This window comes from Panthera onca, chromosome C2 (assembly GCF_046562875.1).
Source record: "Panthera onca isolate mPanOnc1 chromosome C2, mPanOnc1 haplotype 2, whole genome shotgun sequence".
NCBI classification, from domain to species: domain Eukaryota; kingdom Metazoa; phylum Chordata; class Mammalia; order Carnivora; family Felidae; genus Panthera; species Panthera onca.
Window position 1 is genome coordinate 119,902,927 of NC_138347.1, and position 16,605 is coordinate 119,919,531.

The following is a 16,605-nucleotide window of genomic DNA, read 5'->3' on the forward strand; positions in this document are numbered from 1 at the left end:
AGTTTGGTGAGTTCTTTATAGATTTTGGATACTAGCCCTTTGTCTGATTGTCATTTGCAAATATCTTTTCCCATTCCGTTGGTTGCCTTTTAGTTTTGTTGATTGTTTCCTTTGCAGTGCAGAAGCTTTTTATCTTCATGAGGTCCCAATAGTTCAAAAAACTCAGCATTCTTTAAAGAAAGACTAAAATCCAGACTCTGCAACATAAAACTCATATTCAGTATTCAATAAAAAATTACTATACATGCAGGAAAAAGCAACTAATAACTAGGAATGCAATTAATTAATAGAAATAAATATAATAGATGATGAAATTAGCAGACACATTCTTTAAAATACTAATTATAAATATTTTGAAAGAGAGGAAACATGAAAGTGAGACAAATGAAAGATATGAAAAAAGAACTAAAATGAAACATTTAAATGTAAAAAATGTATTCAAAATTAAGAAAAACAAAACCCAAAAACAACAGTGAGCTTAATAGCTGACTGTACACTAAAATAAAAGATTAATGAACTGGGACACCTTAGTGGCTCAGTTTGTTAAGTGTCCGACTCTTGATCTCAGCTCAGGTCATGATCTCACAGTTCATGAGTTTGAGCCCTGCATTGGGCTCTGCACTGACAGTGTGGAGTCTGCTTAGGATTCTCTCTCTCTCTCTGCTCCTCCCCTGCTCTCTCTCTCTCTCTCAAAATAAATAAATAAACTTAAAAAGATAAATGAACTGAAGATGTAGCAAACAACCACAAACTGTTTACAGAACAAAGAACAAAAGGGCCAAAAGTAAATGAACACATTGACTCTGTGAGTGTGGACAATATTGAGTGATCTAACATAAGTACAGATAGTGTCCCAGAAGGAAGGGGGAATGGAAAATTTTTTGATGATACAGCAGTCAAATATTTTTCAAATTTGAAGAAAATCATATATTCCCAACAGCCTGAAGTCTAGATAGTTCCCAACAGAGTAAACACCAGGAAAATCATACCAACAGACTTAAATTGTTGAAAATTAGTGACAAAAAATTTTTTAAATGAACCCAAGACAAAAAAAAAAGCATTTTACTTGTAGTGCAATTAATAAGATAATAATTAATATTGACTTTTCATTAGAAACAATATAAGCTGGAGGGTGATGGAAAAAACATCTTGAAAGTACTGACAGAAAGAAAAAAAATCTATAATCAGATTCTATATCTAGTTAAAATATCCTTCAAAAATGAAGGCAAAGTAAAGACATTTTCAGACAAAGCTAAGAAAATGTATCAATCCAGCACTATCAGAAATGATTAAGGAAGTTATTTTAGACTGAATAAAAATAATGCCAGATAGAAATTTGGTTCTACACAACTGTTCTAATAATCCAATTAAAGACAGATTTTCAGGCTAGATGAAAAAGCAAGGCAAACTTGATGGTGTGCGTATAATCACTTTGAATATAAAGACAATGGTAGGTCTTTAGTTGTAAAAAAGCTAAAGTGGTTATATTAATATCAGACAAAATAAATTTAAAGTGAAATGATATTACCAAAGTAAAGAATGTCATCTTATAATAATTAAAGGATCAATTCATTGAGAGGGCATAAAAATCCTAAACCTGTATTCACCTAATAACTGAGTTTCAAAATGCGTGAAACCAAAACTAAGAGAACTGAAAGGAAAATTAAATTAATCTGTAATTGTGGTTGAAGATTTCAACACAATTCAGTAACTGATAAAGGAAATTTACAGAAAATCACTAAGTTTATAGAAGACATGAACAACAATATCATCATGTTTGACCTAAATTGAAATATAGAAAACTACATTTAACAAAAAATACATACTCATTTTGAGTGCGTGGGAAATATTCATCAAATAGATTTTATGTTGAGCCACAAAAAAAATCTAATAAACGTAAAATAACCCAAAACATACAGCATTATTCTCTGACCATAATGAAATAAAATTTAAAAAAAATAAAATTTATCTGTAAATAAATACCTAAATATTTGAAAATTAAACTATACAGTTTTAAATAACCCAGATTCAATGAATAAATAACATAGTGAATTAGAAAACAAATATTGAAATGAAATGAAATGAAATTATTTTTGAATTAAAGTGAGAGTAACACATTAAAATTTGTAGGGGCAGCTAAAGTGATGCCTACAGAGAAATTTATAGCTTTTAAGTGCAAATATTTTTTAAATGATATTAATATCTATTATTATTGATATTTTTAAAAAATAATTAAAAAATCAATGATCTAAGCTTCTATTTTTTTTATTTTTTTTTTATTTAAAAAAATTTTTTTAACGTTTATTTATTTTTGAGACAGAGAGAGACAGAGCATGAACAGGGGAGGAGCAGAGAGAGAGGGAGACACAGAACCTGAAACAGGCTCCAGGCTCTGAGCTGTCAGCACAGAGCCCGACGTGGGGCTCAAACTCACGGAACGTGAGATCATGACCTGAGCCGAAGTCGGACACTTAACCGACCAAGCCACCAAGGCGCCCCTAAGCTTCTATTTAGAAAGGTAAAAAAAATTAAGCCCAACATAAGTAGAAGGAATGAAATAAGGAATAGAATAATGAATCAAAATAATAAGTTAAAAAAAATCAGTTGAACAAAGATCAATAAAATCGATAAACCCCTTGCTAGGCTGATCAGAAAAAAATGAAGACAAAAATTGCCAAAGATAGGAATGTAAAAGGAGAAAACTCTATAGAGCTTATATACATTAAAAGAATAAAAGGACATATTTCATGGGAAAATGGATTACTTAAAATTGATAAAATTGAAAATGTCTAAGAGAGTTGAACAAAATTGACACAGGGAAAAAATAAATATATGAAAAATTCTCCTATTAAAAAAAATGAAATTTATTATTTAAAAAATCCCCACCTCTAAAACAAAAAAACATCACTTCCACGTGGAAGGACTAGTAAATTTAAGAAAATATTAAAAGAAAAATGACATTAATGTTATATAGATTTGAGGAAACAATGGGAATGAAATACTTCCGACTCATTTTAGGAGGCCAACATTGTCCTAATACCCTAAAACCAGACAGAGACATTGCAAGGAAACAAAACTACAGATCAATATCCCTCATGAACATTGATGAAAAAATTTTTATCAAAATATTATAAATCTAATCCAGCAAAACATAAAAATAATATATCATTACCAGGTAGTATTTATTCTAGAAATGTAAAATTGATTTAACTTTCAAAAAAAATACAGACATTTAACTTGAAATGGATCAGAGATCTGAACATAAAGGCAAAAACTTTGTGACACTTCTAGAAGAAAACCAAGGCAAAATTATTACAGAACTGGGATAGAGAAAGATTTTTGAGATAACATGCCAAAAGCCCCATCATAAAAGCAAAAAATGATAAATTTACTTATTAAAATTAAAAACTCTTTAATTTTTAAAATGTTTTTTTGTCAATTTTATAGTTTAATAAGTTATTTAATAAAATAAGGAAATAAAGTGACTGGGGCACTGATTATAAAGTTATTGAGAGAGGGGCACCTGGGTGGCTCAGTCAGTTGAGCATCTGATTCTTGATTTCGGCTCTGGTCATGATCCCATGGTTCTGAGATCAAACCTCGAGTCAGGCCATGTGCTGAGCATGAAACCTGTTTGTGATTCTCTCTCTCCTCTGCCCCTCTCCCTTACTCGTGCTTGCTCTCTAAAATTTAAAAAAAAAAAAAAAAAGTTAAGATTATTGAGTGAACATGTGGGATTTGAGATATAATTGTTTGAATACATAAATTTCAGGCATCGATGCGGAGATCATCCTGATTCTGTTGACATCCTGAAGTGATGCTCAATGCCAGGAAATCTCTTCAGTCTTTAAATTTATCTGTCAAGGTAAGGCCACACTTCATCCCAAGGTAGGATGCGAAAAACAGCTATATGTCATAGGACTAACGTAAAATCTCATATTCTTTTGTAAAAATCATTTAATGATTCTGACTTTCCTACTCCTTTTCTCCTTTTCAGTTTCTTCTTAATTATCAGCTGTTGTTGGTTTACAGTGCTCATCCAGCTTATCCTTACTGAATTGTTTTTCATTGCTTGATGCTTTAGAGGTGCTGAAAGATCCCATAGTGATAACTGCCTTTCTTCTTTTCTTCCATGCTTCCCACTCAGGATTGTTTTATTATCCATTCCCTACGTGTAAATCTGTATTATATTGTTTTTGTTCTGACACAGGTACAGTCTTAGTTCCTTTTGGAGTGGATTTAATAAATGTTATTGTTATCACTTTAGGTTTTAAAACAGTATCTTTGTTTTATTTTTTCCAAGTATTGAGATATAATTGACATACAATATTGTATAAATTTAAGGTGTACAGCATGGTTTGACTTACATATTTGTGAAGAGATTACCACGATGAGTTTAATGTTTATCACCTCATATAGATACAAAAAAAATGAAAAAGAAAATGTTTTATTCTGTGTGATGAGAACTCCTAGAATTTATTCTCTTAACAACTTGCAAACATACCATACAGCAGTGTTAACTATAGTCATCATGTATATTGCATCTGTAGTACTATTTATCTTATAATTGAAAGTTTGTAACTTTTGATCACCTTCATCAGATTCCACCCTCCTCCACCGACTGCCTCTGGTAACCACACATCTGATCTTTTTTTTTTTTAATGAGTTTGGAGGGTTTTTTTGTTTGTTTGTTTGTTTGTTTTGGTTTTGGTTTTTTAATTTTTTTTTAACATGTATTTATTTTTGAGACGGAGAGAGACAGCATGAACGGGGGGAGGGGCAGAGAGAGAGGGAGACACAGAATCGGAAGCAGGCTCCAGGCTCTGGGCCATCAGCCCAGAGCCCGACGCGGGGCTTGAACTCACGGACCATGAAATCATGACCTGAGCTGAAGTCGGACGCTTAACCAACTGAGCCACCCAGGCGCCCCTAATTTTTTTTTAATGTTTATTTTTGAGAGAGAGAGAGAGGGTGTGTGTGTGTGTGTGAGCGAGCAGGGGAAGGGCAGAGAGAGGATGAGACACAGAATCTGAAGCAGGCTCGAACTCATGAACCACAAGATCATGACATGAGCCGAAGTCAGACACTTAACTGACTGAATCACTCAGGCACCCTATTTTTTTTTTTTGTTTGTTTCCTTTAGATTCCACATATAAGTGAGATCATACAGTATTTGTCTTTATTTCACTTAACATAATGTCCTCAAGGTCAATTTGTGTTTTCCCAAATGGCAAGATTTTGTTCTTTTTTATTTTGAATAATATTCCATTGTATATATGTGTGTGTGTGTGTGTGTTTATATGTATGTATGTGTGTATGTATATACCACAACTTTTTAAAAAAAACTTTATTCTTTATTTTTTTTAAATTTACATCCAAATTAGCATATAGTGCAACAATGATTTCAGGAGTAGATTCCTTAGTGCCCCTTACCCGTTTAGCCCATCCCCTCTCCCACAACCCCTCCAGTAACCCTCAGTTTGTTCTCCATATTTATGAGTCTCTTCTGTTTTGTCCCCCTCCCTGTTTTTATATTATTTTTGTTTCCCTTCCCTTATGTTCATCTGTTTTGTCTCTTAAAGTCCTCATATGAGTGAAGTCATATGATTTTTGTCTTTCTCTAACTTCACTTAGCATAATACCCTCCAGTTCCATCCATGTAGTTGCAATATATCACAACTTTTGTATCTATTCATCCATGTATGGAGACTTAGGTTGTTTCCATGTCTTAGCTATTGTAAATAATGCTATCATTAATTAGCATAGGGGTGCAGATTATCTTTTTCACATAGTGTTTTCATTTCCTTCAGATATATGGTAGTTCTAATTTTAAGTTTTGGAGGAACCTCCTTACTGTTTTCCATAGTAGCTGTACCAATTTACCATCCTACCAACCATGCACAAGTGTTTCCTTTTCTCCACATCCTTATGAGCATTTGTTATCTCTTATCTCTTTTATTATGGCCATTCTAACAGATGTGAGGTGATATTGTGGTTTTAATTTGCATTTCCCTGATGATTAGTGATATTGAACACCTTTTCATGTACTTGTTGGTCATTTGTATATCTTCTTTGGAAAAAGTCTATTCAGATCCTTTGCCCATTTTTTTAATTGTATTATTTGGGGGCTCTGCTATTGAGTTGTATGAATTGTTTTTTTTATATTTTTGGATATTAGCTCCTTATCAGATATATAGTTTACAAGTATTTTTTTCCTATCTTGAAGTTTGCAAGTATTTTCCCCCATTTTCACTTTAGTCAATTTTTTTGTTGTTTTTGTTTTTGTTTTCTGTGTAGAGCTTGTTAGTATGATGTAGACTCACTTCTTTATTCTTGACTTTGTTACTTGTGCTTTAGGTAGGTGTCATATGCAAAAAATTGCAGAGACCATTTCAAACTTTGTTTCTGTGTTTTCTTCTAGGAGTTATTTGACTTCCAACCTTAATACTTAAGTCTTTAATCCATTTTGAGTTCATTTTCCTGAGAGGTATAAAACAGGTGTTTAGTTTAATTATTTTATATGGGAATATCTACAATTTTTCTAGCACCATTTATTGAATAGACTGTCTTTTGTCCATTGACTATTCTTGGCCCTCTTGTCAAATTTTGGTGACTATATAAGCATGGGTTTGTTTCTGGTTCTTGACTCTGCTCCATTGGTCAATATGTTTTAATGCTAGTATCATATTATTTTGATTACCATACTTTTATAATATAGCTTGAAATCAGGAAGGGTGTGATGCCTCCTACTTTGTTATTTTCTCAAGATAACTTCTCTTTTAAATATCCCATTAAGAAAATGAAAAAGCAACCCATAGATTGGGAAAAAAATTATGTACATATATCTATTAAATTATATATGTATATAATTATATAATGTACATAATATATAATACATTTATATTGTAATTATATTTTATAAAAATCATATGTAAATAATATGTAAGTGGTAAATAAATACTGAAAAAATGTTCATTATCAATAGTCATCAGAAAAATGCAAACTGAAAGTCAAAAGAACAAATGACTGTATACCCTTAATATGGCCAAGATGAAAAGGATTAGACATACCAAGTATGGGTAAGGATGTGAAACAACAGAAACTCAAACAATGCTGGTGGGATTGAAAAATTATATAACACTTTAGAAAATGAATTAGCAGTTTCACAACATCTTATTTTAGAAGGAATTTACACAAGTCGATGTCAAGAAATAACCCAACAATTTACCTTTTTCCAAAAATGAAGAGAAAATTATATAGAAATTCATCCCAGAAACAATCAGTGCTAGAAGGCTATGAAACAGTATTTACATTTCCTCAGGAAAAGTAAGAACATCCTAAGAATTTGATACTAAACCAATTATTGCACAAGTTTAAGCTAACAGACATTTCAAACCTATAAAGATTAGAGGATATATTATATTGCTTTTAGAAAGGAAACCACTTAAATTATTATAAAGAAAATAAAGAAGCTTAAAAGTAAACCAAAGAAAAACCAAAAACTTGTAGTAAACATTTAAAAAGTAAAAGAAGAAAACATAAAATAATTTGACAGAATTAAGTCAAATATATCTCTCAGATCAATAAATTTATATGGAATAAACTTACCTAGTAAAGAAAACTCTTAGATTGAACCACAGTGCAAAACCCAAGTATAAATTGTAGATTAACGAGATCCAATCTAATCCAGAAAGGTTAAAAATTAATAGTTGGGTATAGACATAGCTGCAAGTGCCCACAAAATGAAAATAGGGGATATTTGTGCATGTTTTCCCCCCAGTTGTATTAAGAAATAATTGACATATATCACTGTATAAGTTTAAGGTGTACAGCATGATGGTTTGATTTACATATGTTATAAAATTATTGCCACAGCAGTTAACATCCACCATCTCATATATATACAAGAAAAAGAAAAAGAAAAAAAACAATGTCTCCTTGTGATGAGAACTCCTAGGTTCTACTCTCTTAACAACTTTCCTACATACCATACAGCAGTGTTAACTATAGTCATTATGCTGTATATTACATCCATATTATTACTTTATATGGTAAAGATAAATATAAGATATAAGGTAAATATAAGATAACTAGAAGTTTGTACCTTTTTGACCACCTTCTTCCAATTCCCCTCTCCTCACCCCTGTCTCTGGTATCCACCATTATGATCTCTTCTATGAATTTGGTGTTCTTTGTTTTTAGATTCCACAAATAAGTGAGATAATACGGTATTTATCTTTGTCTGACTTACCTCTCTTAATATAGTGCATTTAGGTCCATTTATGTTGTTGCAGATGGCACGATTTCCTCTTTCTTATGGCTGAATAATATTCCATTGTATATATACACCACAACTTCTTTATCCATTCATCTTTCAATGGACACTTAGGTTTGTTTCTATGTCTTGGCTGTTGTCACTAATGCTGCTTTGAATAAGGGGAAATAGATGTTTTTTCAACTTATGTGTATGTTTATATGTATCAGTTTTTTCCTAATTCCTAGATGCTTATCAATTCCATTTCCTCTTCCACATGGGGTCACTATCTTTCCCAGCCCAGACTGCAATATGGATATGGTCTTGTGACAGGATTCTAGCCAAAGTAACTTGATGGACAAGATACACCCACTTCCAGGCCTGATAATAAAATGTTTCATGCAGTCTTATCACTTTTTCTTAAGTCGAAAGACTTAACATAAAATCTGAGGGGGCTATAGAAGATGGCCTGAACTAAGTTGCTCTTTTCAAAATATCAATATATAATTGATAGATTATACTTATTCCTCTAGAGAGTATGGCCCTGCACACCAGAAGGTGACATCTTCAGTGGTGATTTCCTCATTCCAGGGCCTATGTCTACTTAAATACCAACTACCAGACATCCTGAAACTTCAGGTGAGAGGTAATGTTGAAATATTCCTGGGTAAGGCAATAATAAAATCCATTTTCATTAATCTACTTTATTTCATGTAGAGGTTATGAATCATCAAAGCCTTGTACAACTATTAATATTTTCAGGTCAGTCCAACCATTTAATGCGAATGATCTCATTCCTATCACATCCCTTTGTCTAGATAATTTCTTTTTCTGTACTGTGTACTAACTCTTGACATAAGATTATGATTTGGGGTTCTTCTGGCAGCTGATCTTTTAACTATAAACTAGTTGCCAACTTTTAGTTACCACTTTCATCAGTAAATATATCTTGTTACTATCTCCTGGAACCACTTTTGAAATCTCCCCTTTAACCCATCTGCAATTCCATGATTTTCTTGCACACAAAGTGGAACTTTCTGGTTTTTCTCTTCAAGATCTAAAGAATTTCTGGCTATGACATAGATATTTTTTGCAGATTATCTGGTGATTATAACTAGTGATAAAGTGTTGAATTGTATCAATGTATTAAAATGTATTTGAGCAGTAAAATAACACATTTTAGATTTCAAAGTCCTGTTGAACTTCTAAAATCTCAGCCTTACCCAATCACTGTTGACAAAATGATGGATGTTATACTCCTTTAAATGTTTCCTTATGAGATAATTTAAATTCCCCCTGCTTCCCCTCCCCTATCTGTCTGTAGTGTTGTACTTCCTTGGCTGAAATCAAATATTACTTTAGAAGTTTGGGCAACATAATGGCCTCCCTTGTCTTTTAGACCCTTGATTCTGGTGAAGTTTAAAAGTACATCAATGAATGTTAATTCATCCTCTGTTACACTTAAAAAACTGGCTCATATTCTCCAAGTCTACTTGCCAATGTTATTCCCATGTCTAAAATACCCTATTGTTCTCCGAAAGTGAAAATAAAAAGGTGCTTTATTATGAAGAGCGTAAACATTTTTTTCACTTAAAGATTGTGCTACATCTTGACAATTATCCTTCTTGTTTCTCCTTAACTGCTTCTGAAAAACAGGAGACACAGTCCATTAGCTAATAGTTCCTAGAAAATAGTAAATCCCTAAACAAATACTGGGCCTTGTTAAATGCAAAGGATTTATTAAAATAGTATTTGTATTACTTTTCTCAAGCTTAGGTGGCTTAAAAAAAGGACGCCAAAATCTATTGTCTCAAGTTCTGGAGGCTAAAAGTCTAAAATCAGGTGTCTACAGGCCTATGCTCCTCTGAGGCCTGTAGGGCAATACTCCCTATTACATCATTCTAGCTTTTGGTAGTTTGCCAACAAATTTTGGCATTCTTTGGCTTGCAGATGCATTACTCTGTCTTCACGTGGTATTCTCCCTGTGTCTCCTAGAAGCATTCTTCCTTTTGAAACTCAAACATCTGGACCAACAGAGTGTAAGGTTGTGGGTACAGAAAGCAAAAAAAAAATATTGTTGGTGGACACTAAGAGTAACAATGAGTGATGTCACTCCCATATCATCCAGTAGGCTGTTTATGTTTACATTAGCATCCAGTATATAGTATTGGTTCTCCCATAACCAAGATTCACAGGTCCAGGAATCAAGGGTAGAACTAGGGAAATGGGAGTGAATCCTATTACTATTTAATACAACTCTTTTCTGTACTCCAAAGGCTGACTGATAATGGTGTTTTACTGATTGGTTAAAATTCACTCTCTAAAAGAAGAAAAAAAACCTTTCAGCAGTAAATAATTACTAATATAAGTGCATAATTATATATTGCTTACCCTGTAATTTTTTTAATTTTTAAATTTTATTTAAATCCAAGTTAGTTAACATACAGTGTAATAAAGATTTCAGGAGTAGAATTCAGTGATTCATCACTTACATATAACACCCAGTGCTCATCCCAACAAGTGCCCTCCTTAATCACTCATTTAGTCCATCCACCCCCCACCCAACATCGCTCCAGCAACCCTCAGTTTGTTCTCTGTATTTAAGAGTCTCTTATGGTTTGCCTCCCTCTCTGTATTTTTTAAAAAATTTTTTTAAATGTTTATCTTTGAGAGAGAGAGCGCGAGTGTGCAAGGGGCAGAGAGAGAGGGAGACACAGAATCTGAAGCAGGCCCCAGGCTCCGAGCTGTCAGCACAGAGCCCTACCAGGGCCAAACTCAAAAACTGGGAGATCATGCCCTAAGCCAAAGTCGGATGCTTAATTGCCACAGAGGCGCCCCTGCCTCCATCTCTGTTTTTGTCTTATTTTTACTTTCCTTCCCTGTGTTCATCTGTTTTGTTTCTAAAATTCCACATATGAGGGAAATCATACGATATTTGTTTCTCTGACTGACTTATTTCACTTAGCAGAATGTACTCTAGTTCCATCCATGTTGTTGCAAATGGCAAGATTTCATTCTTTTTGATTGCCAAGTAATAATTCCATTGTGTGTGTGTGTGTGTGTGTGTGTGTGTGTGTGTGTGTGTGTATACCATGTCTTTATCCATTTGTCAGTTGTTGGACATTTGGGCTCCTTCCATAATTTGGCTATTGTTGACACTACTGTATACTGTAAATTTTAGAGGAGAGTTGAGTTGCTGTTTATTTGCGCTTTATCTGAATGCTTTATAGTTCTCTTTTTCTTCCATCTGTCAGTGGTTACTCCTTATTCTTACCATGTCACATATCTCATTTATCTTCATCAAAGAGAGAGAGAAAAGGATAAACCCAATCACCTTAATAGCTCAAGAAAAAATAAACAAATATCACCAGAGAAACAAGTCAAAAAAATAATAAAGAGACAAGAATTTTGACTCTATGTTCTTGAGGTTGAAATACTTTTTCACTAGTTTATTGTAGTGAGGTTAACATCATTGCCATTTGCTTTGAATTCTTGAGTACAGGATATATAATTACCAATAGAAGAGTATGTGGACACTATGCCATGACTTATTTACCTCTCATTGGTGTGTAATTTTATTTATGAAATACTTTTACATATATTATGTTATTTATACAAAAGACCTTTGAAGTAGATTTAAAGCTTTTTTAACAATAAGAAAACTAAGGTTCAAGGCAGTTAACCAGTTTGTGTTCAACCATATAACTGGTTTAGTGGCAATATGAAGCTCCAAATCTTTTTTTTTCCTAGTACAACTCAGGTTTGAAAAAAACTTTTCAAATGGAATACTCTAGCAAATATTGAAATAGAGATTATTTAATGTATTAAAATTCTCCTTTTAACCTTTCGAAACTAATGCTGCTTGTATTAACCTCATTCTAAAAAATACAGTAGATTAAAAATCTACTTTTCATTCATCATTTGCCTCCATTCTTTTTACATTGATTTTCTTATTTTTGAGAGAGAGAGAGAGAGAAAGGGGCAGAGAGAGTGGGACAGAGATTCCCAAGCAGGCTTTGTTGTACAGAACCTGATCAGGATTCAAACTCATGAACCATGAGGTCATGACCTGAGCTGAAATCAAGAGTCGGTCACTGAACTGAATGAGTCACCCAGGTGCCCCTCATTCATCATTTACCTTTAAAAAATACTTCTGGATTGTTTTAATACTAAATTATATGATAGAACAATTCTAAAAAATCTTTTAATTTTATCTGAATCCAAATTAGTTAACATATAGTGTAATAATGGGTTCAGGAATGGACTTTAACAATTCATCACTTACATATAACCCACAGTGCTCATCCCAGCATTAAGGAATGCTCATCTCCCATTCAACCCATCCCCCCACCAAACACCCCTCCAGCAACCCTGTTTGTTCTCTGTATTTAAGAGTCTCTTATGGTTCGCCTCCCTCTGTTTTTATCTTATTCTTCCTTCCCTTCCCTTCCCTTATGTCCATCTGTTTTGTTTCTAAAATTCCACATATGAGTGAAATCACATGATATTTGTCTTTCCTCTGACTTATTTCACTTAGCATAATATACTCTAGTTCCATCCACATTGTTGGAAATGGCAAGATTTCATTCTTTTTGATTGCTGAGAAGTATTCCATTGTATGTATATACCACATCTTCTTTTTCCATTCATCAGTCGATGGACATTTGGGCTCTTTCCATAATTTTCCTATTGTTGATAGTGCTACTATAAACATTGGGGTTCATGTGCTCCTTTGAATCCATTTTTGTATCCTTTGGATAAATACCTAGGTATGATTGCTGCGTCATAGGGTAGTTCTATTTTTAATTTTTTTTAAAAATTTTTTTAACGTTTTTTAATTTATTTTTGAGACAGAGGGAGACAGAGCATGAACAGGGGAGGGGCAGAGAGAAAGGGAGACACAGAATCGGAAGCAGGCTCCAGGCTCTGAGCCATCAGCCCAGAGCCCGATGTGGGGCTCGAACTCACGGACCGCGAGATCGTGACCTGAGCTGAAGTCGGACGCTCAACCGACTGAGCCACCCAGGCGCCCCATATTTTTAATTTTTTGAGGAACCTCCATACTACTTTCCAGGGTGGCTATACCATTTTGCATTCCCACCAACAGTGCAAAAGTGTTCCCCTTTCTCTGCATCCTTGCCGACATATGATAAAACAATTTTAAGAATAAAAGTTACAGCTGAAAATTATCATTTCTTTTTTTAAATGTTTATTTAATTTGAGAGAAAGTTTGTGCACACAAGTGAGTGGGAGAGGGCAGAGAGAGACAGACAGAATCCCAAGCAGGCTCCACACTCAGCATGGAGCTGAACACAGGGCTCGATTTCATGATTGTGAGATTGTGACCTGAGCCAAAATCAAGAGTTGGACACTTAACCGACTGATCCCCCAGGAGCCCTGAAAATTATTTCTTGATCATGAGAAGTTCTTTTTAGCCATAGCCTAAAAAGACCTCATGCATCATCAAAATAATTTTCATACTTATTTCATGTATCAATCCTAAGGACATTTAAAAAGTTGTAGGGGCAATATTTCCTTTTATATATGTTTTCTGTAGTAAAGGATTATAATTCATCAGTGCCAGTGTTTAGGTCATAGGTAGAACTCCCAAAGGAAGTAATTCATTTTGAAAGGAAATGACTGCCCCACTTTGTTTAAACCAGTCCAATGTATTAAACTTAATAGAGGAAAAAAGTACACCTTTATATATAGATGATAATCTAAATTTATATCTGCAGCCCTGAGATCCAGATATACATACCTACCATAATGACCCTATCCACTGGGATAATGATTATGCACCTCAAACTTAACCTGGTCTTTCCAGAACTCTTGTGTCAGTCCTTTATCTCCGTCTTAGTAGAAGCTGAATTCCAAGATATTCTTATTTCCTCTTTCCTTCACACCCTATATCCAACCTATCTGAAACAACTGTTGGATTTACTTTCAAATTATATCCCAACCACTTCTTAAAAGCTCTACTGCTACTGCCCTAGTCCAAGTCACCATCATCTCTCACCCTGACTACTACAGTAATCTGCTTCTTTTATGGCACCATCACCCTACCAGCAAGTCTCCATAAGGAAGCCAGGGTGATATTTTTAACAATGTAAATTAAACCATATCTCTTACTCTGCAGCCCAGAATACGGTCCCATGTCCTTATATTGGTTTAAGGAGCTACCTATACTTCTGTATGGCCTCATCTTGTATCACTCTCCTCCTACCACTGCTGTAGTCACACCGTCTTTTCAGCTCTTCCTGTGAACACACCAAACTTGTTCAGACCTCCTTGGTATTTCTTTTACCTTTCACTGGAGATATTTGCATAATTTCTGTCCTCACATCATTCAGGTGTCTGGTCAGATGTTCCTTGAGAAAATTTTCCTGATTGCTCTAAAATGCACCCCTCCCCACTACTTAATTCCTTTGACTCCTTGATTCATTTTCTTCATAGGAAGTGTTTAATTTTTGCTTTCACACTAATTGTCCCTCTTGCATGAATAGGAGTTTTACCTTTTTCATGGCTCCATCTCTAGTGCCTGGTTCAGTGCCCAGTGCTTGGACAGAAATTTAGGTATTTTTGAATGAATGGATGAATGCATTCATTTAAATATTCATAGTTCTAAAATTGAGGCAAAATAGTTTAATTTAATAATGTATAATGCTAGCTTAATAGTTACATTGCTTTAGAAAAATCTCAGTTAAAATTATTTGCAATTTGCTTCTCTGAAGAGTTGATCTGCTGAGTGACTCAACCATTAATAGGCATGCCTTATGGCAGATGCAGGGATTGCAAAAAAAAAAAAATGGCTAAGAATATATAATTTGTCTCCATCTACAGCAGTGGTTCTCAACCTTGGTCATATATTCGGATCTTCTGGGGAGGTTGTAAAAGTCTGATAACCAGGCCAGATCCCAGAACAAGTAATTCAGAATCTTTGAGGGTTGTATCTAGGACTCCATTAATAAAAAAAAAAAAATCTCCCCAGCTGATCATAATGGACAACCAAGTTTGAGGACCGCTGATCCATGAGGCAGGGGGTTTTGCAAAACTATTCCTGATACTGACAACAGTAAAGGAGGTATTCCAATACTTGTTAAATTAATTAATGAGTGAGTTAGTGAATGAATGGGTGAATGTAAAGGATGTTGATAGCCAACTGAACTCCTGATCACTGCTTGAAAACCATTCAGAGGGTTTGGCCTACCAATAAAGTTGCTAGATTTAGCAAATAAACATATAGGATCCCTAGTTACACTTGAAATTTAGATGAAGAAGGATCTTTTTTTAAAGCAATGTATGTCCTAAATATTTCAGGGAATATATACATACTAAAAAATTTATTCATTACTTGCCTGAAATTTAAATTTAAGTGGGCATCCTATATTTTAGGTGGCAACTCTACTTGTTACTAATGAAGGAACAGTTAAGGTTGTTCTCTTGTAAAATTCAGCATGTTATTAAAATATTTAAAATAATTCACTGTTGAAGTGGTAATTTAATCCTCTATCTTCAGCTGTACAAAGGTACCATAAAACAGTCTATTATCCTTAGGAATGAATTTAATTTTGTCTTTTTAAGCTATTAATAGAGCAGTCATAAAAATGAGGTGAGTTCTTATGCATTATAGATTTTCCAAATGAGCTTAGAATTTAGATTCTTCAGTATCTGTTTTTGAACTATCAAATCTTATACCTAGAGTAAAAAAATAAAATTCTAAGTGTTTTCAGGACCTGTGAAGTACACTTTTCAGCATAACCACTGAATCAGGGACTATATTTTGCATTCTCTTTCTACTCCTATGAAGTGTGAGAAAGACAGGTACTCTTCAGGCCATAGACCTTTATTTCTTCCTAGCTATATAATACTGACCAGCTAAAACTAAGATTAAATGGTGATAGTGAATAAAACTTGACCTTAATGATGGAAAAACAGCATAATTGAAACAAATCAGTTGAACAATTGGTCATTCAAGCAGAAGTCTCAAAGATACTACCATTTTCTTAAAGGATCCATAGAAGTTCTCACCTTTTGCAAATGTAGATTAATACCCTTCCACCAGTGGGTGGCATACTCATGTGTTCAGAAATTCTCCATTGGGTGGGTGACCCAAAGAAGTATTAATTATGGTATTAGAATGAATTCTATTCATTATAAGTATGGAAAGAATAGAATGGTGAAAAGGCAAAACAGGAAAAGCTATTCGCATTTCTAACATTTTCATTCTCCATTGGGGTTACACAGTATGGACTAATTCTATGCTTCCTGCAGAATTTGCTGGAAGTGACTTGCTGAGAATTAGATGGTCAAAAAAAAATTGATTTTCTGTGAACAATGTCTTTTATTGT

The 16,605-nt window shown here is 33.8% G+C and overlaps 1 protein-coding gene across 3 annotated transcripts in view; it reads left to right on the top strand.

Annotated features, from left to right (window-relative positions):
• Positions 1–16,605, top strand: part of LOC144612777 (uncharacterized) — an 80,657-nt gene that overhangs the window by 18,141 nt on the left and 45,911 nt on the right. For 2 of the 3 annotated variants that reach the window (XR_014135243.1, XR_014135244.1), the window contains exon 6: positions 3,773–3,865. The gene's annotated coding sequence lies outside the window, so the exon portion shown is untranslated. Of the gene's footprint in view, positions 1–3,772; positions 3,866–4,147; positions 4,616–16,605 lie in introns of those variants that run through there. The other variant, XR_014135245.1, reaches the window with a different exon arrangement.